The sequence below is a fragment of the Vombatus ursinus genome, unplaced genomic scaffold (assembly GCF_900497805.2).
Source record: "Vombatus ursinus unplaced genomic scaffold, bare-nosed wombat genome assembly UNPS02014773.1, whole genome shotgun sequence".
NCBI classification, from domain to species: domain Eukaryota; kingdom Metazoa; phylum Chordata; class Mammalia; order Diprotodontia; family Vombatidae; genus Vombatus; species Vombatus ursinus.
The window spans coordinates 18243355-18269300 of NW_020954551.1; the positions used below are offsets into that span (position 1 = coordinate 18243355).

General features: G+C 41.8%; 1 protein-coding gene across 5 annotated transcripts in view; it reads right to left on the reverse strand.

Moving 5' to 3' along the window:
• FOXP1 (forkhead box P1) overlaps positions 1-25233 on the reverse strand; it is a 684561-nt gene extending 659328 nt beyond the window's left edge. For 2 of the 5 annotated variants that reach the window (XM_027864123.1, XM_027864119.1), the window contains exon 1: positions 22191-22312. The gene's annotated coding sequence lies outside the window, so the exon portion shown is untranslated. Of the gene's footprint in view, positions 1-22190; positions 22314-24997 lie in introns of those variants that run through there. The other 3 variants (XM_027864125.1, XM_027864120.1, XM_027864124.1) reach the window with 3 other exon arrangements.
• Between the last annotated feature and the right edge of the window lie 713 nt (positions 25234-25946).

Below are 25946 nucleotides of genomic sequence, written 5' to 3' on the forward strand. Positions count from 1 at the left end.
AGAGAGAGAGAGAGAGAGAGAGAGAGAGAGAGAGAGAGAGAGAGAGAGAGAGAGAGAGAGACTTAACAGGGAAATAGGAAGGAAAGAAGAGAATAAGGTAGAGAGAACTAGAGACAAGGTAAATTAAAAAAGGAATTAGTCCTAAGCAAAACAAACTCTAATGATGTACAAAAATATTTGTAGCAAGAATGAGAATCTGAGGTGGTACCCACAAATTGGTGAATGGATGAACAAGTTATACTGTATAAATATGATGGAATACTACTTAGTCATAAGAAACAACGAATGGGATAATTTGAGAGAAACCTTGGAAGATTTCTCTGATCCTATGCTAACTGAAGTGAACAGAAATAGGGAGAATCATTTCTACAATAACAGCAATACGGTGAAAGCAAAATAACTTTGAAAGAATTAGGAACTTTTTTCAACAAGCCATGATTCCAGAAGGCTAGTGATGAAACATGCTAGCTACCTCCTGACAAGGAATGAAAGACTTCATATAGAATGAGACAAATATTTTTTGGGGGCATGGCCAATGTGGAAATTTGTTTTGAGAGACTACACCTGTTAGTAACAGAGTTTGTTTTTCTCTAGTTCTCAACTGGTAGGGTCCAGGAAGGAGGATGAGAAGGCAGACTTTTGCTGATTTTTTTTTAAAAAAAGTAATTATTTTAAAAGAAAAAAATAATTTAGATAGGCTAAGAAAGTGACTAAACTGTATGTACTCCTTTGACCCCAGAGATCCCACTGTTAGGAACACATACATAAAGATATCAGAGACAGAGAGAAAAGGTCCTAAATAAATCAAAGTGTTCATTGCAGCACTTTTGTTACAACAAAGATCTGGAAACAAAGCATATACCCATCAATAAAGGAATGACTGAACAAGATGTTGTGCATGAATATGGTGGAATATCACAGTACAGAGAAGTAGGGGAAGACTTATAAGAACTGATTCAGTGTGAAGTAAGTATAACCAGAAAAACAATATGTACTGAATGCTCTAAAATTATAACAACCAAGTTTGTCTCCAAAGAAGAAATGAGAAAATGCACTTCCTTCCTTCCTTCCTTCCTTCCTTCCTTCCCTCTCCCTCTCCCTCTCCCTCTCCCCCCCCCTCTCTCTCTCTCTCTCTCTCTGCAAAGGTGGGAGATTATGGGTTTGTAGTATTTCATATACTATCAGACTTGGTTGATGTGTTAGCTTTGTTAAACTGTTTATTTTTATCTTCCTTTTTTATTCTTTATTACAAGGGATAGCTGGCCGGAGAGAGGATGAAATGGAATATACTAAGAAATAAAAATGATAGAAAAATCAAAGATACCAATTAAAATATTTTAAAAGGACAAGTAAAAAACAAATTTAATGTCTATATTTATTATCTTCACATTTGATTATTTGGGGAGAAAATATTTTTTAAAATTATATTAAAGGATGCAGAATGAACTTGGCAACTAAGATTCCAACTAGTCAATGCTTGCACTAAATAAAATTTGGCTGCAAAATCAGACTATATCAGGGACCTGCTCGAACACTACATTCCTCGGTCCTGACAGGCTACACTTAGGATTCCAAAACTAGGTCTCCAATTTTCATATTATTCTACATTAGATAGTAATTTCAGAATGTGGGCATTTGCCATCCCCCTAGCTAAATTAGACCTGTCTCCTGAAGCAGGGTTCCAGAACTAATAGGCACCAACAGTAGGCTTTTAACCCTAGAAATATGGTGCTTATACCCTTATCAAGGAAGACTTCACGGTACACAACTGACAAACCTCAAGGTCAAAGTGAAACATGAACAGACAAAAGATCTACTGTAATTCTGCTTCCCTGACATGGCAGGAAAACTACTTTTTCTGCCATCTCTAAAAACATGAAGCAGTTTTCCTCTCCATCTCTGTCTTCGGTGTCTCCCTTCCTGTGAACAGCTGAGGTTGGTGCCAAATTGCTGTATGACTTCACCCTTGGTAATCCACATGGCACGTGTGAATATCCACAGGATGCCAGATTATCAGTAAGGTGATAACACTTGTCTACTATACCTGCTTGGCACCATTTGAGTAAGGATCCCTCAGGGCTCCTAGAGTTTCACTTCCTGATATTTGCACCTGCACCCTTTTCAGAAGCAATAAAAACACACAACAAACCATATTTAAAACACTTATTCAAAAGCCGAGAGTCAAAACCAAACCATCACAAACCCCAGAACAAAATCAGCTAAGAAGTGACACTGTGTGAGACCTTGAATCCTCCAACTATACAGTCGCCTTACTGAGCCTCATGGCACTACGGGAAAAATTCCCCAATTTCATTCTCTATATTATTTAATAGGGAAGGTTTTATTTTTTTAACCTGTGAAAACTGAAGAAAACCCACATTCCTCACATGCATGTGTAAGACAGAACTTCATTTGGATTTAGTTGCTGTAATTTTTAATAGGCTTCTCTGACACAAATGCCATCTTTATGCTTAAAAATGTCTCTTTATATTTTAAGTAAATGGCCTAAAATACAAAGCAATTTAAAAAGAAGGTTAAATTTCAGTAAACTTGAAAACAGAATCCTCTGTGGAGTTAAGGTTGAGGGATGGAAAATGAAAGGGAGGAGAAAGGGAAGGAATCAGACTCTTTGCTGAGTTTCTGGAACAGTAAACCCCAGTGTCTTCTGGAGCTAGCCCTGCCCAAGCTGTGCTGAAGAAAAAGTTTGGGTCACCTTAATCTCACAGATTTAGTCTTTTTAAATGATCCAAGGGCTAGTTAGCACAGTGCCTGGCAAAAAGGAGGCCCTTAATAAATTTTGGTTGACTAATTACTGTTAAGTGGCCAGCAGTCTGCTTGAGAGAGCAAAACAAGTATTTACATTTTCCCAACTTTATCAGAGGAATTTTTTTTTTAGTTTTTGCCAATTTGCCATTTAAATATCAATCTCAGCCACACATTCTTCCTATGTTGAGAAATTAAATAAAATAAAAATTCAGTTTGATACCTGCTTTCTGAACTAATAGAAAATCTAATCATTGGCTCCTCCTTTAGATATAGAACTTAGATATTTAGGTGGTAGCAAGAATGTCTACCTACACTTTATAAGTAGCGCATTTTTAGTGCTCATAAAATTCCATGCATGGAAAACAAGATAGACAGGGATAATAGAGATGATAGCTAGATATAGCTAGATAGCTAGAGATAAACAGAGAGAGAGAGAAAGAGAGAGACAGAGAGAGAAAAAGAAAGAGAGAGAGAGAGAAACAGATATAGGTAAATAGGTGGGTAGATAAGTACTAGATAGAGAGAGGGGGGTAGATACATAGGTAGAGATAGATACACAGATGATAGAGATGATAGATACAGATAGGCAGATGACTCTAAAGCCATGATTCATTGATTTCATTGATGTTTGGAACCCCATGTGTAGAAATTCCCTCTACTACCATAGGCTGGTAAGTTACTATCTTGGAAAGTTTCCTGGAACACTGAGAAAGTGATGGGTTTGCCTGAAGTCACCCAACTAGCATATATCAGAGACAAGGCTTGCACCCAGGTCTTCTTGACCCCCAGGTTAGCACTATATCCAGTAGGTCACGCTGGCTCTCAAATCATAAAGTGGTTGTTACAGAAATAAGAATAAGCATAAGGAGCCACTGAATTCCACACCACTCTATATTATCAGAAAAGGAAGAGCGGCAACTAGAAGAGATCAATCTCTCCCACTCTCACCAACTCCACTGAACAAAGCCACGTGTGTATAATGGTAGTGGACGAACACATTGAATTGTGGTAAACAAACAAAAACTCTCTCTTTCCAGTTGGTCTCTTCACCATGATCAGTGATTTTATTAATTAATTAACAAGACCTATTGCATACTCAATTCAATTTAATTCAGTTCAGATGCAAGCACCTACTAGGTACTGTGCTCACTGCCCTACAGACAAACAGAAAAACAAAGCAGTCCTACCCTCAAAGAGCTTCCACAGGAGTGGAAAACCCTATAAAAACATATATAATTACCACGTGTATTTGGGAAATTTTTATCAGGACAGTTAAATATTTTGGCAAAACTGCTCTCTAAATGCAAGAAACACAGATGTGCTAACCAGAAGGGAAAACTCTTTCCCCAACGTGTTGTGATCTTCTCAGTAAGTTACAGTTCCTAAATGTGCAATTCCTCTTCAGAATTCACTATCCAACAAGGTCCTTTCAATCGACACCTGTCTTGGCAGAACAGAATGCCTGGGATATCTCAAGTAGCAAATGCTAGGATCAGAAGTTCATAGATGGCTTCTTTTTATATGGTGAGTTGTCCTAAGTTTTTAGGACCTAGACCCTAAGCACCATGATAAACGAAAAACAAAACACAAAATAAATTATGTAAGGAAATATATCCAAAGTGGAGCCTGGGTACAAAACATTTGTGTAGCCTAATGGATGATGCAACCAAGTTTATTGTTCAGAGGCTCATGGGCTAAGGCTGCAGTTAAACAAAATAGCCCCAGGTCTATTTGGTAAATAGTCCACTGTTAAGCTCATGCCTTATGTAGAGTGAAGAAGTGAAGCCTGAGATATAAGGAGAAAATTACTCAATCAATTCATTATTAATCAGTAAACACCTACTAATGCCTATTATATGTCAGGTACCGTGCTAGATGCTGGAAATACCAAAACAAAAAAAAAAAAAAAAAACAATCCCCACCCTCAAGGAGCTGGCATTCTATCAAAAGAGATAATATGAGCATAAGCAAATCTATGTGAAATAAATATAAAGTAAAATGGCAAGAAAAATGACATTAATAGCTGGAGGGATCAGGAAACACTTCATCTAGAAGAAGACACTTGAGCTGAGTTTTGAAGGAAACACAGAATTCTAAGAGGGAAGGACAAGGTGGGAGTGAATTTTAGGCATGGAGGACAAGCAGTGCAAAGATACAAAGATGAGGGATAGAACAGCAATAGGCCAATTTGATTAAATGGTGAATGCCAGGAGGGATTGGTAGATAATGACATTGTACAGGTAAGTTGGGAGCAGGGGTCCCCTTCAAAAAGATACAACTACTTTCCACTACCTCTTGTTTCAGAAAGGTGTATGTCACCCCCGTGGACCCGGCTGGAATGTTGTCTTCAAGGTGGTGGCACCTAACTCTAACTTGTAATGCAGCTTTCAATTTCCTCAGCTTGCTTGCCACTAAGACATAAAATGTCTAGGTCCCAAGTTCAACTTATACAGCATGCATAATAAACACATCATTCCCCAGTGCCTCGTTCCCCAGCTTTCAATGAGGAACAGGGACCTAAGTAAAGGCTGATTACCACCAGCTTCTCACGAAGAGCCTTCTTGTCACAGGGAAAAGTGAACACGCTCAGCTCTTGAAGACTTCCAGCTGATGCCAGCTGTTATACAGGAAAGGTTCTTGGAAAGGGAGGGCAAAAGAGAAACGAGGCCCTTGGAAAGACGGGAAAGATGGCAAGGCAACAAGGAGGCCTAGTAGGCCTGGAAGAAAGGATTCATCTCTCTCCCTGCCTTGGCTGATCCAAGTAATTTAGAGATGAAAGAGCGAATGTTCTTCCAAGAGGCCTGCCCACCTGCAAAGCCAACTCAGGTGTCAGGAATTAGTAGGCATTACAGAAGAGAATACAATCATCTGACCCACGGCAAGACATATTACAACATATTCCAATGATAAATTCCTTGTTTTGTTTTACATATATGCCTACATACGATTAAACTTTCACCCTTTAATTAAAGGCAAACCGTCCGCACTGATAAATGCCAAAGCGCATCCTTTGAAGCAAGGCTCTATACTAACAATGTATCCATCCAAAGGTGCACATTTACATGTTCCTAGCCAAGCCATTTTCTAGGCCACATGTAGATGTTACAGTTGAAGTGGGGCTCCCTAAGGACTATAAATTACACACTGTCTTTTAATCCTTGTTCTAAGGCAAACACAAGCTACCTGATTAACAATCAACATCTTTGCATAAAAGAAGGGAACAACTGGAGTCCCTTACAGAGACTACCCTAGGATTCCCACTCCCTGCACATCAATCCAGGGCCTCCATAAGCCACTCAACTTCCCAATGAGCTCCAAGCTAAAAACCACTATAGCAGTAACACCTCCTAAGCAGCAGCCTCACTGTTGACTAGTAAGTGAAAAGAAGCAAAAGATGGCTACAATAATAACCATAAGGCTTCGGTGGTCCAATAGAATGTAAGCTCCCGGAGAACAGGCACTTTTTAACTTTTAATCACTTGACCCCTGGTGCCTAGAACAGTGTCTTGTCCATGGTGGGTGCTTCTGAAAGAGTTATTGACCTGGGGGCAGCGAGGTGGCGCAGTGGATAGAGCACCGGCCCTGGAGTCAGGAGGACCCGAGTTCAAATAAGGCCTCAGACACATAATACTTCCTACCTGTGTGACTCTGGGCAAGTCACTTAACCCCAACTGCCTCACTAAAAAAAAAAAAAAAAAAAAAGTTATTGACTGATTGATCAATTATGTCACTGGATCTGTGATCTCAACAACAGGGTACTTCCTTCAGAGGACTGTACACATTTTCTAATCCTTCATGATTCCTGCCCATGTCCTCCTGTAACAGAGACTCTACCCTATTATTCTTAAAAAGTGCTGAGAATAGTAACAATAACTTGCATTAAAATGAAGTTTTCTAAAGGTTTGCATGTCAGTGCTTGACAGAGTGTATCTTATTTGATACTCAAGAGAAATATGTGAGAGAAGTCGTGCAAGGATTATTATCTGAATTTTATAGACAAGGAAACTGATTTTAGCCAAGAGCACTCAGCTAATTAAGCGACAGGGCTGGGATCCAGACCTCGCCATCTTTTACCTCTAAGTCCAGTGAAGAATTCTACTCCACTGTGGGGTGTTAGGGTGGAGCATGAGAAACAAAGGATTGAGAAATTGGGAGATAAAATGGTAAAACTGACCTCCCAACTCAGCTCAGAGAACTGGGGATTTGGGGACGTGAGAGGGGCCGAGTTCAAATCATAATTTTACAAATGACAAAAGTGAAACCCAGCAAGATAACGGGGCTAAGTACGGGAAGGAACGGAACTGTGTTGGTATCAGCTCCCGGACTTGGAGCTGGAACACTGAGCTGTGAGTCCAGACTCTGCCATTTACCAGGCAGGTGACAGACAGCAAGACACGGCACTATTCGGAGACTCTGCTTCTTCCCCAGCAAAGAGGAGCTGACGACGTGGGCCATGTTTGCCACGTGGAGTTTCTGTGAGTGTCAATCAAAACAACATATTCAAGCATCTTGCAAATATTTAAGCACCACAGAAATGTAAACAAATAAAGCAAGGTCTCATGGGAGAGGGGCAGTGGTAGTAATAGAATAAGTCCCCAGTGTCCAGCCTCCCAGGCCAATGTTCCTTCTACCACCCCAACCAGCTGAACCACCCTGCCTTCCAGCCCTCACTTTGTTTGCAGATTCAACTTGCAAAATGTTCACCCCTCAAAAGACCTGCACCTGCAAGTTAGGTTAAGCTGACACCAGGTGGGAAATGAATAAACCTTTCCTTTCAACTTTTGACATTAGAAAAAATTTAAGAACCTTTTGCACAAAGTAAGTTCTGCCTAGTCAAGATCTTCCAAACCAATACTCAACTTACAAAGAAGGCAAAAGTTTCCACCTCTCAATCAAAACTTATTCCTTTCTGTTGACCAGGAGGGGGTTGGCGGGGTGTTGGGTCTTAGCAGGCGTGTCTATGCCATTGGCCTGTGTGACAGCCCAAAAAAGCTGATGGACGCTTCTTAGAATAATATTTGTTGCCTATGTTCATAATTGAAGCGGAGGATAAATTTCACTTGCAAGTTAGTAAATAAAGATGGATTATTTTTTTTTCAGATCCAAGTTCCTAGACATGTTCCCAATCTATCTAGACTCCAGGTTAAGAAGCCTTGCTCTGAACAGAAACATGCCACACCTTATAGTAAGCTTCCTTGGGAGCCACAGATAAATTCAACCTGTAGAAGAAATCCCTGAGATAAATTCAGGCTGGGATGAGTTGCAGCAAAAAAAAAAAAAAAAAAAAAAAAAAAAAAAAAAAAAGGGGAGGGGGAAGATAAGGTAAGGGATTTGGCCAAGAGAAAGGAACTCTCATCACAGTAGATCTCTGAAAATGTCACCTTAATGTGTTCTCAGAACCTGGGCCAGGAGATGGGTCATGATGCAGGTTCAAGGTTTGTAATTCTGAGACTGCCACAGTCCTAGAGGGGAAAGTAAGCAGAGGGAAACCAGTCTCCAGGCATACACTGAAGGTGCTGCTGCCATCTTCCCACCTGATCCTGGGCTCATAACCTCAGAATCATCCAAGCCTGTTTCCTTTCTCTAACTACCATCCCCACCCCCAACTAAACAGTTACTACCTCTTTTCAATTCCACCTACTAAACATTCTTTGTCTTCTTTCCATTGAAATATCCAACATCTTTATCACAGGGCCCTCACCACCTCTTGCCTAAATCTCTATGCCAATTAATCTCCCTGCTTCCAGGCACCCTCTTTTCTAATCCAACCTTTACAAAACTGCCTGACGCATTTGTTATTTGGTGATTTCAGCTATGTCCAACTCTCCATGACCCCATTTCGGTTTTCTTGACAAAGATACTGGAGTGGTTTGCCATTTCCTTCTCTGGCTCATTTTACAGATAAGGAAACTGAGGCAAATTGGGTTAAGTGACTTGCCCAGGGTCATGTAGGTACTAGAGTGCTTGAGGTCAAATTAAACTCAGAAACATGAGTCTTCCTGACTCTAGGACCAGCAGTCCATCTGCTGCAGTACCTTCTAATGGAATAGACAATATGCAAATAACTACGAAAATGATCACCAAATCACAGGATGTTAGGTGACTCGCCCAGGGACATACACACAGCTCCCAAGTGTCTGAGGTCATGTTTTAGGTCAGGTGTGGGATTAACTGCAAGATATGGAGAGACTGAGGCAATGAGTCACATCATTAAAAAAATAAGAAGCTTGACTAAGTATAATACAAACACTCAAAGTGGAGATACATCTACAGGCACAGTTCTCTAGATCCCCATCTAGGGGAATGGACCCAGGAAGATAAGAACCCACAAAAAAAAAAAGAAACAGTCCATGTATGGGGTCTATATTCCCTTCTTGACCCTAGGTTATATAGGATTCACCAAAATCCCTCTCCTTGCTAATCTCTCCACTTCAGGGCCATGCAAACACCTTAAATCCCTGCCACCATGTGTCCTAGGCAGCCCCTCAGAGCCTTCAGCTACTCCAGAATTAGGAAGCCTGTGGAAAGAGGCAGGCAGCATTGGAATTGAAAGGTGTTACAGTCATCAAGGCTAGGGCTCAGTGCTGCCTCTGCTCTGGAAGGCACCTCAAAGGTCATGGGTACAAGCCTCTCATTTTATACATATGGAAACAAGCACAGAGATGATGGTGACTTGCCCAAAGTCAAAGAGAGAGGGAAGGAGCAGATCTAGGCTGAGGACACATACATGAAGCACCAAAAATGGAACGCAGAGAGTCAAAAGCAGAGACTAAGCTGGTGAGGAGTGTGAATTTTTGGTGCCCTCTTCAGTAGTTCTGGGGTATATTTTTGTTCCTTTGCTTCAGCCTTGATAAACCACTAGCTCAGGAGGCCACATGGTAATGTGATGGGAGCACAGAGTCGGAGGCAGAAGGCACAGGCAGGAGTCTCCAGCAGTGCCCTCACTTCACCTGTGAGATGATGAAGGCATTGTGACTCTCTGGGCCCACCTCATCTCTAAGAAGAAGGTCTTGGGGCAGCTAGCTAGTGGTGCAGTGGATAGAGCACCAGTTCTGGAGTCAGGAGGACCTGATTTCAAATTCAGCCTTAGACACTTACCAGCTCTGTGATCCTGGGTGAGTCACTTAACCCTAATTGCCTCCAAATAAATAAATAAATAAACGAATGAATAAATAAATAAATAAATAAATAAATAAGGTGGTCTTGACCTGGAAGGATTTCCATGGTCTCCACCAGCTACTTCTGTCCAGTTCTGGTGTTGCTAAGCATAGCAGGAGCTTTTAATTTCAATGAATATTTATTAAGTACCTACTGTGTGCTGGGCATAGCAAGACAAAAAGAAAAATAGTCCTTACATTCCCAGGGCTTACATTCTCCTGAAATAATACAACATATAAATAAATGAGATAATACTTTGGGGAGGAAGCAATAAAAGGAGACAACCGACATTGGAGGGACATCAGGGAAGCATGCTTCCCATGAAAGATGAGAGATCAGCTGAGCCTTACAAGAAGCTAACTTGTTGGGGAGTTTTTTTATTCATTTATTTTTTTAAAGACACAAGCTTTTGCAGCAGGGCAGAAGTTCTTGAAGTGTGAGAGACAATGGGAAATTGATAAATGTTTGCATATAGCTCTGGAAAATCTGGCAAACAAGGAAGTGGCAATCTCTGTTTACTCCTTGTCCAGTAAACAGACCATATTCCAGAGGAGCCCATTCCCATTTCCAGCCTCTCACTCCTTAAGACCTGAGGAAGAGGGGTACAGAAGGATTCCTTGTGAGCACATTGAAAGCTCCCTGTCTCCACCAACCTTGGCCATGAACCTCTTCACAAGCCCTTGTTTTGGTTCTTCGCCTCCTGGAGAGTTGCAGCTCACCTGGTCAGGGAACAAGGCCAACCCTGTGCTTCCAATTTATCCAGGTGTACTGAAAGAGGAAGACACAAATGTTCCTCATACTATCATCTCAGCACGAGGAGGCCACTGGAGAAGAAAGCACTCTATGGGTAACACGACAGGGAAATCAATTGCACAGCCTTTCACCAAGTCCAAATCTCGGCATAGAACACATGTGAAAAAAGAGAGAGATTAGCTTCATCTCGGCCCCCAGGGGACTTCTGCCGAAATCACTAAGTTTGATCCAATTTGCCAAACCTGCTAAAGTAAGATCCAATACTGACACAGCAAGATTGGTTACTGCTCATAACTGGCATAAAGAGATAGCTGACATTTTCCTAGCACTCTGAAGTTTGCAAATTGCTTTCCATATATCGTCTCATTTAAAGAAGGCTCAGAGAGGTCAATGGAAAATGAAATGAGGCAATCAAGTGTTCTGCAAACATTAAAATCCTATATAAATGTTCACTTGTAAGTGATCTGTCCATGTCAATAGAGTTGGTGAGTAGCAAAGTGGAATCTGAACCCAGATCTTCCCAACTTCAGAGCCAGACATTTGACCACAGTCTGCATGGATGAGAGAACTACAAAAGAAAAAAGGGAAAAGCAAACTGAAGGCAACGGGGGTGCTCCACTTTCATTTTTCTGGGAATCAGATTCCCAAAACCTGGAAGTCTTCATTCTGGCTTCAGTCACACCTTTCTCTATGTCATTTAAAACTTAACAAAACAGCCCTTTACTTTGCTCTTTCATCCTTCAGTGCAGGGGCAAGAGCTTTCTGGTCTACCGTGAGATGGACATCTTGGAGAAGGAGCAACGGGACCCTCTATTACTGTCTTTATGTTTTCAAAAGGTTGGAGACAAAGATATGAAAGGCCAAATATTTCAATTTAATAAACCAGCACCAAATATATCTTCTGCCAATTTACAAAGTCGCAGATTCACAAAATGTTATAGCCAGAAGGACACTTGGAGACAACTAGAGATTGTCCTCCTCCCGAACCCTATTTTTACAGATCTGGTCACTCAAACCCCACGAGTTTTAAACACCTTTCCCCAGATGATACTGCTAGTGAGTGACTGGGCTACAAGAACCAAAATTAAAAAGAAAAATAATCAAATAATTATTTGGCTGATACTGTGATTAAAAAAAAAAACTTTTTTGTGTTTTGTCCAATTTAATACCCCTGGTTAAAACGATACACTCCAGAACTTGACACAGTTTCCGGCACTTGATAAATGTTTGTCAACTGACTGACACTGAATTTGTTTTTTAATTACAACAAGATTTTCTGTTTCAATCTATATTGTTTGTACGTGTTTCAGAGAAGCACATTCTACCTTGGTTCTTCTGGAAGGACCATGATAATGTGTTCTGTTTGTTGGTTGATCCTTCTAATAAAATATCAATACAAATAACCAACTTATTTAGTTTGGGGAAAAAAAAAACTTTTCCCACTAATCTGGAACTGGTCAAGAGCAACATTCCTAGATGGCTAGAGTGAGTAACCCATACTGACACAAATACATTTTCATCTTTTCTTTTAAATTATAAAAGATTATCATTTTATTCAGCAATGAACCTTACTAAATTGAAACTCTGTACATCAGAATTAAATATGTTCTATCTGCTAAAAATGAACAGTGTATTATTTATCACTAATGTTTAATGACAAAAAAACTGATAACTTTCTCTGATTATACCACTGATTTCCTGCAGTCATGCATCATTGATTCCCTTAGTCATTAGCATTATCACAGTGCATAAACTCGGGCTTATGCAGCAAGTTTGATAACAGAGCTTCAATTTGACATATACGATTTTTAAAATATCTTCCCATTTATATCTATGTGTATCTATGTATATGGAAAGATACACACACACACACACACACACATATATCTTACTGTATAGATGCCAACCCTTCAAATGCCCATAAGTAAATCCCTATATTAAATGAGATGTTATACTATAGCATGAATTCATGTGCAAACATAAAGTACTTGCTCAAGTCAGTCAGTCAACAAGCATTTAATCACCTACTATGTGTCAGGCACTGTGCTAAATGCTGATGATACAAAGAAAGGCAGACTCTGATGTCAAAGAGCTCAGGGTCTAATGGGGACACAACATGAAAACAAGAATGTACAAACAAGCCATGTACAGGATAAACTGCAGCTAATTAACAGAGGGAAGGCACTGACATTCAGGGCAATCAGAAAAGAGTTCTTGTACAGGTGATGCCTGAATAAAGTCAGAGAAGCCAGGAGATAGCAATGAGGAGGGAAAGAAGTCCAAGCATGGGGGAGCTAGCCAGTGAAAACGTCCAGAATGGAGAGATGGAACGTCTTACAATATCTTACTCAAACTACAGCTGCCCAATGCTCTAGCAAATCCATTGCTTTGCTAATTGGTAAGTCCAAGGCTACAGTTTTAAAAGACATTAAGAAAACAGCCTTTCAATAAATAATTTACTAGATTTTTTTTTTGGTATTACAACAAATTGGCCTTAGGATTCTTAGTTTTACAAAAACTTCATAATTCAGACAACTCTCTCTTTAAAAAAATTCTTTCTGAATTACTATGTGAAAACAGAGAAGTACGCTTGCATTTTAAACCCACACGCTAAATTCATCATACTCTGCTGTTTATTCTTTAAAAAAGCAAAATGCTTTCGAAACATACATGTGTATGTATATACATGCATATGTATATATGTGTATATATAAAATTCAAAGCTTTAACACACACATATGCACATAGTTCTTAGAGGAAATAAATTATTTGAAGAATTTCTCAAGAGATTTATTGATTGTCAAAGTTCCATGGGACCTTAGAGGCCCCATCCAGTCTAACTGCTTTACATTACTGATCACAGCTTATGGACCTTAAAGGTTTCTCCAATACCATCAGTGTAAAACCCCGTTCTTTTAACACATGAAGAAAGGAAGACTCAAAGAAATAATCTGCCCAAGGTCACAGTACCAGAGTCTGAATTTGAAACCAGGACCTTTGATATTAAACCAGTATTCTTCCCACTACATCACACTGCCTCTCCCCAGAAAGGCTACATTAAACTTGAAGGTTAAGATGTATAAATATAATAATCTACATTTTATTAGCTAAGAAAAATTCACTGTTGCAACAAATAATAGCAGAAATTTATTCCCAGTATACTAATAAATCAATGTCTGTTAAGATATGATCAACCTTTTATGTGAAATTCATATTTAATGCAGAAATGATTATTTTTACTATTTGTTAGGGGAAAGTACACTAGCCTTGGATTTAGAAGACTTAGAGCTCTATCAGCCTCAGTTTCCTTAAATGTAAAACCAGGGGGTTGAACTAAGTGGTCTATACAGCTGCTGTTTTGCTAATCAGTAATTTATGAAAGAAAATAACACGTCTTTTTGATACCAAACATTAAGTTCCTATTGCAGGGGAGAAGCGTTTCATGTAGTCCTTGAATTTTTTTTTTTTTTTTTACAGGAGGAAGGAAATCAGTTCATATGAACAGCTTAATAACTTTTGTGCTATTAAGTGCGGGTGGGGGTGCCCACTGTGTGAATTTTCTGTCTCACTCTCCAGGCAGGGGTACTTGAGGCACTGTACTACACCTTCGGGTATGGGGAGAAACAAAAGGGCTGGCTGATTTGACAATCTAATGAGCAAAGGAAGATAACTTGCTTCTACAAGTAAAAGAATTTGTTGTAAGCTTACCCAAGTTAATGCTCCTGGTTTACTGACAACAAGCATCATACTGCAACAAAAGCCATTATTTAGAAAACAAGATGAACCCTTCCTAAACCCACAAAAAGCATTCATAACACAAGGGCTGCAACAACATGCCTGAAGGAGGCTCCAGGAGAAAACTCAGGCAGCCCGTGGCTGCCTGCCTGCTGCAAAGCCCTATTTTCTCTAAAAAGCATTTTGTCCTGTATGTACTAAGTGCTTGTGTGAGGGGCACATCTCTGCTCTCACAAGGTTTAGCTGGCTAGCAACTCTTGTAAAGTTAAAAATGGGTAAACTTTCTATTTTAACATTTCAATAATAAATCACTAAAAGATGTCTGTCACTACTTCCCTAAAGACATATAGTTAATTACTTAACCCTTCTTAATGAAATGATTAACATCCTTTCAACAAACAAGAGAGTAATGATTTAACATTACGCTGTGTGTTTCATTAACCATCGACATTAATACTACTTTTCCTCTCGTATTGCATCTTCTGTTTTTCCAATCATTTCCATTTTTCATTTTTATAGAAAAGCCTTTATTCGCTGTTAGGGTAGTAAAGTGTTCTGCCATTTTCCCAAAGATCCTTTGGTCTATTTTGTTTTCTTTGGTTTTGTTTGAGAGTGACTATGCTACGGAAAAACAAAGTGCTTGGAAAACTGTACAGAAACAAAAAGGCAGACGTGTAGGATACTGTCGAGGTAAATGAATTGTACACAGCAATAATGACACCTGTCACACAGTAGGTGATTAATAAATGCTTGTTGCATTTGTAACTGAAAAATACACATTTGTATGTCACATGAAAATGACACCAAGCTAATTGAAAAGTTATTAAAATGGAAATGTTTGATAACTTCAAGTCGAAAAATACTCCAAGTCAAAGTAGCAATTCAAGATGAAAAATAGGGCATTTTGGACAAACACATTTCTGCTGGATAACTTCAAAAGGCATGTTACTAATGCAGAGGAAAACTATGTCTGTACAATTTTTATTTAAATAACTCTTTTGATCTTAGTGGTTAGATCTTTAGCTGAAGCCCTGAATATTTAAACAAACCTCCTTAGCATTTTATCTTCCTTTATCACATAATCTTTTTAGATGGCATTCTTCTTGCTACCCTGCTTTCTCTATTTATATCTCTTAAAAACACTTTGGCACCATTGGCTAAGCTTTCTAAATCAATAATACTGCATGTCCAGTCACATAAAACTACAGAGAATTTCCCAAGATGCCCTGGGAAATCTGACTACTTTAGTTTACTGATGTGCTAACATGGTTAATCTACTAATTAATGAATAAACAGTTCTGATTAAGAAAGTGAGATGGAATACTCAGAAGAAAAAGTGTCAGAGAGCCCAAGGAAAGCCATTTGACACTAATTGCTAGTTACAACCTGACAACACTCATTGGGAAACATGGATGAAACCACAATACAATATGAAAGGAAATGTCTGGATCCTAAGGGAAAACTAACAATGCTTTTACTTGTGCCAACCATCTTGTTGAACTGTGACATCTTTTTGTTCTGCTTTGCTTCTCTAGTCGAAAACACCAAGTATCTCAATTTCCTCCCTTCTTTGACCCTGAAAAGAGGCCTTATTCCTTTCCAAAATTCACCTTTTCCCAGGCAATGCTTTAGGCCACCACTCCATCAAAATGGAGGTCTAAATAGGTGGTTCAACCCCTCTGATTTTTTGGAATCAGCTATGCAAATGAATATCTCTTTCCCCATAACCTCGGCCTATATCAACGTCTAGAAAGGGAAACAGCTCTTGTGAGAGAGCATCACTAACTCAGTGAAGAAACGTGAGAGGCTGCAGCTCACTCGGCACTCTCTCCAAAGAGATGCCAGTAATGCCCTGACAGCCTCCTGAAAACCCTTAAAATGTGAAGAATACTACTACTTTGGGGCTTTTTAATCAGCGATCTTAAAGAACGATTCTAAAAATACTACCTCTGGTTTACAGAATGGAAAACTGGTGCATGGGAGGTTAATGATTTGCCAAGAGTCACATAATGAGTCAATAGCAGAGCTAAGGGGGGTAAAGACATCTTAGGAATCCTTTTTACTAATTTGGTGCTTTAAGTATCATTTAATATCTTGGTGTATTCAATTTAACTGGGGGTGGGGGCGATATAATGTTATCCCCAGATCCACTTTATGACAGAAAAGTTGTCCTATAAGGCATTAGTATCGACTACTTTCAAACTGGGAAGGTAGAACAGACTAAAACATGCCCCGGTGAAAGAACCATCTCTTGTAGCTGCCTGTTTGATCTGGGAGCTTTGCAGGGCCAATGACAAAGGAAATAAGCACTTGAAATAGCTTTGAATTATGTTGTATGGTGAAAGTAGGTAATAATAAACAAATCACTTGAGTATAGTTTTATAATTATTAATACTAGTTTGAGACTGCTCCTACTAAAAACACTATTTAGAAAGACAAGTAAATTGGCTTTTATAAGAAATTATAGAGATACTATGTTACACACCAGACATATGCAAATATCTCATGACATGGGTTACGTTTTGGCAGGTCTGTCCAGATATCCCTGTACAGATGCCCTGTAGAGACTGACAGCATTTCTGTCTCGGATTTTTGTACAGATACTTTAATATAATTTAAATAGATTACTACTTATCAGAATATAATATAAATTTTGTTTACGATTTAGTCACTTTAAGTACTCACACTGAAGAAACTCCTTTAACCCCATAACTGAGTTGAATTAAATGTGGAGACAAGACTTCCAAAGAGCTTCTAATGCCCTTTGCACTCTCCCAATAATCTTAAATTACTACAACTTAATTGCCATTTCAAGTCACCAAATGGAGACTTCTTTTAGAAAGCAGAACACAGAAGGCCAGAAGGCAAAAATGATTTATAATACCTGAACAGGTATCATATCTGCTCAATCTGGTCTTCCTTCACCCCCACCCCACCCCACCTCCTTCCCTTGTGTAATTGCGTAGAAAATATTTTCTCAGTCAAGGTTTCATAAAAATAACTGTCCACATTGTTCAAGAGGACCATGTACACACCTGTTGTAAGCAAGGCCGTGCATATGTTAAAAATTGGTATCTAGGGAATCAGAACCGAAAAACAAGATGTGTAGAGACTCTCCTCCCCAAGCTGCCTAGCTCAGCTTCTGATCGGGTGAAATAATAGAGGAAAATAACAGGTTCCAACCAAACCTTGTCAATAGGAATTTGGTTTCTAAAAAGCAATCACTAAAAATGCCGTTCCCACAACTGACCGTGCTGCTGATCAAAGTCAACTTACTGACAGAACAAACAAGGCTGGAAAACTGTTTCTCCCCGATGACTATACAGCTAGCTCCCTTCCACTGTGCCCTCCTGGAGGAGATCCAATGGCCACCTCTCAGCCCATCCCAACCCAAATTTAGCAGAAGGATATTAGCAACAGACCTCCAAACTGCAACATTTTCTTGAAATCAAAGAGGCCGTACCATCCTTCAGAACACTCTTCTTTTCTGTTGGCTACCCATTACCACACCATTGCAACATATCCTCAGAGATACTGTAACAAACCTCAGAGTCATTCAGCTCACGTGAAAGCAACTGGCTATTTCAGTCAAAAGGCTGGTGTCCATGAATTTGGTAGCCTCCTTCTCCTCTAACTCAGTCCATTATAACTTTAACCAAGCCAGGTCCTGTTAATTTGGAATATAAGGGCCACTCTGCCTTAAATGGTCCCTTGCAGTGAAAAATGTTGAACATGAGGAGACCTGGAAGTCACCACATTGATTCCTCACAAGCAGGATGGATGCCTCACTTAGTTTCTCCACGGGCCAAACCCTATGCCGCCTGGCCTTCTTCCTCTCATTCATAGTCTGAAGGTTACTTCTCCTTGGCTAACTACTTACAATAATTTTTAAAAAAAAAAAGAAAAAGAAAAAGAAAAAGAAAACTCTTTTCCCCTCAAAAGACAAAAGAAATTTGGTAACATAACAATGATAAAATCTATACCTCCAGTCTCTCCCCAGGCATAGTTTCAATATATCATGCAAACCTTTACTTGAGGGTCTTCTAAAAATGCAAACTATTTGCATCAGAGATCAAGAAACAACACCTCAATGTTTACCCATTAAAGATGTTATTTATTCTAAATGAGTTTTATAAATGAAGCTATTACACCTGACAAGATGTGAAGGTAAGAAAAAGGCCTAAGCAAAAACTATTTCAAAAAAAAGAAAAAACAAACAAACAAACCCTACCACCTGTGCAAATCTAGCTCTGCCTTTTATACCCTTTCTCAGCCATATAAAAACATGTTGAGCTGAGTGCCTTGAAGTTGCAATTAAGTTGTAGTAATTTAAGATTATCGGGAGAGCAAAGGGCAATAGGGGCTCCTTAGAAGCCCCCTCTACCACTTAATGCTACGTCAGGCCCAGGGTTAAATGAGCTGCTTTAATGTAAGTGCCTTAAAGTAACTGAATCATAAACAAAATTTATACTATTTTCTGACATTCTATAATCTATTTAAATTTTATGAGCATATGTCTAAAATTGTTCTTAAAAGACAGAACTATTATCATGTCCTGTAAGTATTCTGAGGTACTCACTAAAATGTAATCCACATCTTAACACACATTTTCTGTACACATACACACTTCCTTATGGTGAGTAACCTTTCAAAAATCACTTCGGTCTTTCCTGAGTAAAAGTAGAAACAAAATTACTGCAACAATTAGACTCTTCATAAAAAGGTAACCAAGTTCAATAAAAAGTTGGCCTCTTTGTTCTACTTCCCCTTCACTATTCACTCAATTATCATAGGATACACCACTGCGTAAATGCTTATTTATTTATGAAATATCAAAGTTGTACTGCTAATTCTAACATCTATTGAAAACAAGCCTATCCTCCAACCCAGCACAAGAATACGTAATTTACAAGTTTAGGGTAAAGATTTTTCACAGAAGGGGTGAAAGAAAAGTTACCCAGGAAAAGCAGGCCTGACAGGCCCAATATTAACTAAGGTGACTTTTTGCTATTGCAGGTACAAATGATTCAACTAGAACAAGTTTATAGCTTTTAAAAAACATTACATATTACACCAAATGGCTTAATAGCATACATGCTATGTTTAACACACATTCTTAATTATACAATAAAAGGTGTATGCAATAAAAAGCTACAGACTTTGCAATAGGTTGTTACTGATGGTTGTGAGACTGGCTTATAAAAAAAACCCAACAACAACATAAAGTGCTCATTGTGTGCTCTGTGCTGCTAATTAAAAGTATAACACCTAAATGACAAGGTCTTTTTTTTTTTAAATTCTTCTACGTATTTACTTATCTTGTTTCCTACTTAACATGGTACTGGTTGAATTAACTGAAAATGACAATTTATTTAATTTTAGGATGGTTTATTGCAAGAAGAAATAAATAAAACAGTTTATGTTGCAGGATTGAAAAGAAATGCAAAAAAAATTTTAAGTGCCCAGTAAAATAAACAATATAAATCTTATGTTGTCAATTTAAATTGCTGGAGTTTTTTTGCATTATGTTTTGCCAAACCTGTGAAAACAAAATGCTACAGTAATTCCTGTTACTACTTCCTTTAAAAATGTAAGGCAATTACATTTCCTTGTCTACAAGCAAAGACAAGTTTCAAAGAATTTGAATAAAAGTTGCAAAGTGGCCATGCTTAATGACATGCTGAGAAGTCAATATGGTATTTTTTGAAATTTTTACTTTGCCTTTTAAAAAAAAAATCAAAAACTGACCAACCCCAAACTGTTTCAGCATGAAATGCTTCTGTTGAACATCACTTTCACTCTGCCACATCAAATACCCCACCCCTCCCCTAACAATACAGATCTTTTTTCAGACTGGAGACGAGAGAATTTTAGTAAACTCTAATTGGGGAGTGTAATTTTGGTGAAAGACAAGAATTCCACTATGTGGTTCTGAGTAGCTCAACTCATATCAGAATGCAAAGACCTACTCTTGCTATTATTTCTGGGTGGAGTTCAGATTGCCACAGTCCTAGGCCATTTTAAAAATTAACTTGTTTAGCCACTCAGAAAGCTAAAGAAATAAAAATAACGACTGAAGAGACTACAGATCTTTCTCTCCAAGTTAACCTTCAGTTGCCCAACAAAGATCAGCATTTGCAATGGTCCATTTCTGCATAAGTGAACATAGAGTCTGGCTGCCTAATGGCACAGTACAGAGCTTTCCCTGAGGCCGCCCCTGACAACGGCCCAGCAGCAGCTTTGTTTGATCTCCACTGCCTTCCTTAATCTGGGTTGTCAAGGTTCACTTGTTGAAGGCTGTTTACTTTACTTTCTCCACCCCCCCCCAAAAAAAGTGATTTTTTTTCTCTTTCTCATACAATGACTAATCCAAAGACTAAGAAGAAAGAATGCTACCAAGGCAAGACGTTAAAGCTACAATACCTATTTTTTTTTTCAATGAGAGTTTAGCCGACACCTTATGAATGGTAACTAGTTGAGTGGGGTTGTGTGTGTGTGTTTTTAATGCTGTGTAATTATTAGATAGTTCAAATAAAGAGAATGGGGATGGGGGGAAGAGAATATAAATTCTAATTTTTTTGTGTGTGACCAGGAATCCATTCTTCTTGTCCTGAACTTAAAAAAAATATATGACTAGGTCTACTCTGAGAGTTACAACTCCAGTGGAGGGGGGAAAAAAAGTCATATAACATTTCTCTCACTAACAATGAAAAAAATCAAGTACTCTTCTTCCTCAGTTATATATCCTACCACATGGCAGTGAATGGCTTGAAGAGTTTCCATCTCCTTTTTAAACCCTGATTAAAAGGTTCAACAAAAACTGGCCACCACAATGGAAAAAAAAAATTTCCAGAAGGCCATCCCCATCGGTAAGAGGTGTTACCCCTACTCCCAGAATCACAATGTCCTAAATGTCATTGATGTTTTACTTATTCAGCTTCCCTGTTCAATAGCAATTATTGAGAATAGGAATCACTAAATGTAAAGTATATACGGTCTACATATTTTGGATCCCTGTATAATGAATACAGCATGTACTGTGTGAGAGTGTGGGTTTTTGAGATATGCAGGCTTATTTCAATGGCAGTCCAAAGAAATTAAATCCTAACAGGATACCTGGGAGGGAATGTCAGCTCACCTCTAATTCTTCAAAGTAGATTTCAAAAGCACAGAAATAATCAAATTCAACAGTTGTATTAATTTCATCCTTCAGCATAGTGAAGGGTTTTTTTTGGGGGGGGGAGTTTCATTTCAATCTTTCTGGATGAGTAAAAGAAAAAATAAATTTAGTAAGATGAGCACAGACTAAATCAATATACTTCGTAATCAGCCCAGCAATGGTATCTGAACACAATGGTTTGGAAATAATTAATAGTTAAAAATAGGGGAGTGAGGGGGTAAGAAGAGGGGAGAGGAATGTCACTGTATTTTATAGCACCACTTATACTATAGAAGCTAAACTTTGATCCCCCATGGGCTGCTTTTAAAAAAGAGAAAATTCCATTTTTTAAAAACACCTATCCTCTGAAGGATGCACCTTTTGCTGTTTCCCTTCTCCTTATCACTAAATGAACCCAGAGGAGTAAAGTCTGGTGGCAAGAAAGCACTCGCTCTTTCCCAACCTTGTTCTCAGCTTTTCCAACTGTACGCACCAACACACACACACACACACACACACACACACACACACACACAATCTTCCCCCTCCTCCTTCTCCTAGGGTCCCACAGACCTGCGATCCCAGACGTCTCAGTCTCTGCCGAGTGTCCTCCACTTACCCGGAACAGAGAGACAGGTCAGCAGAGCTCTTAGCATGCCCACTCTGAGGCTAGAAGAGCCCGCACGACCATCTCCTCCCTAGCACCATCTGCTGCTGCTGCTGGGACTGCTTCGGCGGCTGCGGCTGCGGTTGCGGCGGCTGCTGCTGCTGCTGCTGCTGGGGCTGCCTCGGGCGCTCGCCCGGTCGGTCGTTTCCTCCTGCAGACAAACTTTCGGCTCAATGGTCGGCCAGAGACCAGGGCTGCTTGCAACAAGTCTCCAGAACACAGGTTTGGGTATTGGGGGGGGGGGGGGAGGAAGGGGAGAAATAATGGGAGAATGTCCAAGATTGTGTGTGTGTGTGGGTGTGTGTGTGAGTGTGTGTATGTGTGTAGCAGTGAGCCAGAGAAAGAGTGGGAGACAGACGCCTCGGAACTCCCTGGTAAAAGGAATCGGGATCTGGAAACAGATCCAGGCAGGGACTCTCAGAAAAGTCTCCCTCCCCTCGGCCCCTCTCTCACAAAGTTGCGATCACAACAACAACAAAAAGGGGGGAGGAATAGGAAAAAAAATGAAGGGGAGGGGTGGGCGAAGCAGTCCCTGGCTCAAGGTCTTAAGTTTCCACCGTTTATTTAGTCCTGATTCTCGTAAGGGGGCCGGGGGGGGGGTGAGTGAATGGGGAGGGTGGCGGAGGAGGGGAGGAGGTTTAGACAGCAAACGGGGGGGGGGACTAGGGAGAGACTGTGATTTGGCTTCTCTAGCCTAGGCAGCCCGAGTCCCTACCCCCCGACACCCTCGGGGTAGATGATGGAGGCGGAGATCACAACAGGTGGGCAGGGGGGTCTGCGAGGCTCGATAAATGCCCCCAAATATATACGGGTGTGTATATATCAAAGTTTCCGCTGTTTGTTGGCGGTGTGTGTGAGAGAGTGTGTGTGTGACGAGAGAGAGTATGTGAGAGTGTGTGTGTTTGTGTGTGTGTGCATATGTGTGTGCGCGCGCGCGCCAGTGTGTAGGGACTGGGGGAAGTCTGCGGGGGGAGAAAGGAAGGGGGTGAGGCTGAGGAGAAGGAGGAAGAGGAGGAGGGAGGCAGGCTCAGCGCCTGGGAGTTTAAGCAGACTAATGACCCCGGGCCGCCGGGGCAGCCGAAGCTGCGGCTGCAGTGGCAGCAGCAGCAGCAGCAGCAGCAACTTCAGCAGCCGAGGCCGGCAGGCAGGCAGGCTGGCAGCGGGGGCAGGCGGGCAGGCCAGCCGGGAGAGAGGCTGACAGTGCAACGCCGCGAGCGCCCGCCCGCTGCGGGTGCTACTAAACAAGGGTCGGCCCAGAGGGATCGACCAACACTGGGAGACAGATAGACCTAGAGAGAGAGAGAAAGAGAAGGAGGGGGCAGTCAGGGAGGGGCAGACGAACCAACCGACCGACAGACACAGAGGAAGGGAGGGAAGAAGGTGAGATCCCCTGTCCGTACAGTCCGAAATAATCACCCGAGATAGGTGGCGACGCGTGTGTATCTGATAAGGGATAGCTATCAGAACTTGAGAAATTCGCCAGACTGAGAAAACATACACACACACACACACACACACACACACACAATCATGGTCGGGATCGTAGATGACAGGCGACTCTAGTTCACAGGGTCATTGGAAATTCTGGCGAGAAAGGGTTGAGACTGGCCAATCTCCCAGCTGTTTGAGTGTGCTTGTGTGCTTGTGTGTGTGTCAATATGGTTGTGTCTCTGGATTCGGTCCAAAAGTAGCTGGGAAGAGTGTGAATGTGCGTGCGCACACTTGGGAGTGTGAGGTGAATGTTTTCGCTGAAAGGCGAGTGAGTGTGAAAGTGCACGAGTCTCCCAGTGGGTGCCCCTTGTGGGTACCCGCGGCCTGTCTGCTGGAGCCCACGAGGTAGGTGGGACTAAGAGGGGGCAGACCCAGGAAGGAAAAAAAAAGTTTCGTAAAGTCCTAAGTAAGGTGCTTGAGTGGTCGCGTCCCCGCCTCCCCTCCCGGTCACTGTCAGCAGAGCGAGTCAGCCCCACACAGACATCCACCACCACCCCCCACGAGGCCCGAGGCCCGGCCGACCCTCCCCGGGTCTGGAGCAGCCCCCTCAGTCCCTCCAGACCTCCGCTCGCTCCTCCCTCCCTCCCGTTTCCCTCCCTCTTCGCTCAGCTCAGCGCCCACAACCACTTTCCATTCAACTGGCAACAGTATCGACTCCAACTCCGGGAATCTAAAGTTACACTACGCTTTTATTTGTTTATTTCACCGAAGCTACTGTGTCCACCAGCCAGAGCCCGAGACGTGAGGGGGGGAGCGAATACGGGGGGAAGCAGGAGAAGCTCGAGGTGGACAGAAAGCCGGGAGGGCCAAGAGGTGCGGGGCTGGGGGGAACGGGAGAGCGAGCCCAGGGAGCGGGGTGACCGCCGCCGCCAAGCGGGGAGCCTCGCCTCTCCTCGCCGCGCCCGGCCCGCCACCAAGAAGCTGTGGATCACACTTATGCAAATATACAGATAGATGCACGAGCATCACAAACAGCGGACCACCCCCCCCCCGACCTTCACCCAGCGCCCCCCCCCAAATTCCCCTAAGAGACAGAGACTGAGGGAAAGGAGGGAGGCAGAAGAGAGAGGGAGACACACGTGGAGGCTGAACGTGAAAAAAAAAAGTAGTTGGGTGGGGGGTGCTCTTTTTTCTTTCTTTCTTTCTTTTTTTTTTTTTTTGCTGTTTTGGTTCTTTTGAGGGTTTTGTTGTTGTTGTTGTTTTAAGTGGAGAAAACAAGCAGGAGACGGCTGGAAAAGTGGAGCAGAAATGGAAAAATACAAACTCACCCGCTGCAAACGGTCTCTCGGTGCAAACTAAGGTGTTTTCTGTCCTTTACACACGTACGCTCGCCCTCGCGCGCACACCCGCGTGCACACCCGCGCGCACACACGCACACACTCATAGGCGAGGGCTTGTGTCGCTGCTGCATGCAACAGCCACACAATAAATAACAATAGATTCCTCCGCTCCGGACTAGCTTCCAGGAGAGGCTGAGGCTCCGGCTCCGGCTCCGGCTCCGGCTCCGGCTCTGGCTCCAGCTCTCCCTCGGCAGCGGCGTTGGAGGCGGCGGCAACGGCAGCAGCAGCAGCAGCAGCAGCAGCAGCAGCAGCCCCAGCCCCTGCAGCCCCAACAGAGGCAGTGGCGGTGGCGGTGGCGGTGGCGGCGGTGGTGGCGGTGGCGGTGGCGGCGGCGGCGGGGAGGAGATGGGAAGCGCCAGGCCAGGTTGCACCCCCCCTCCCCCACCCGCAAACATGCACTCACACACACGCACGCACACACACTGCACACACACAGGCACACACGCACGCACCCCGCTCCCTGGCCCACGGCCCCGGTTCCTGCCCCGGCTCAGCTCGGAGGGCTTCCCGGCCACTTTCGAATTTGCAACCACCCCCAAAATAAATAAATAAATGGGGAGCGAGCCGAGAGGAAAACAAATCGCGGATGGAGATGTTGTTATTTTTTGCTGTTGTGAGTCTCTGACGTCACATCCACCTGCTGGGTAAACAAGGCTCTGTGCAAAATATCGCTATTGCAAAACGGAGGGAAGAGGGGGAAGGAGAGAGGAGGGGAGGGGGGAGAGCCTCAGGGCAGCGGGCCTAGCCCCTAGGACCAAGGAGAAGGGGCAAGAGGGGCAGGCGCAGGGGAGGGATGCTGGGAGCGGGTCAGGGAAGACCTGGAAAACAAACAGCCTGCCAGAGGAGAAGGAAAGAGAGACTGAGATTGCTCAGAAGA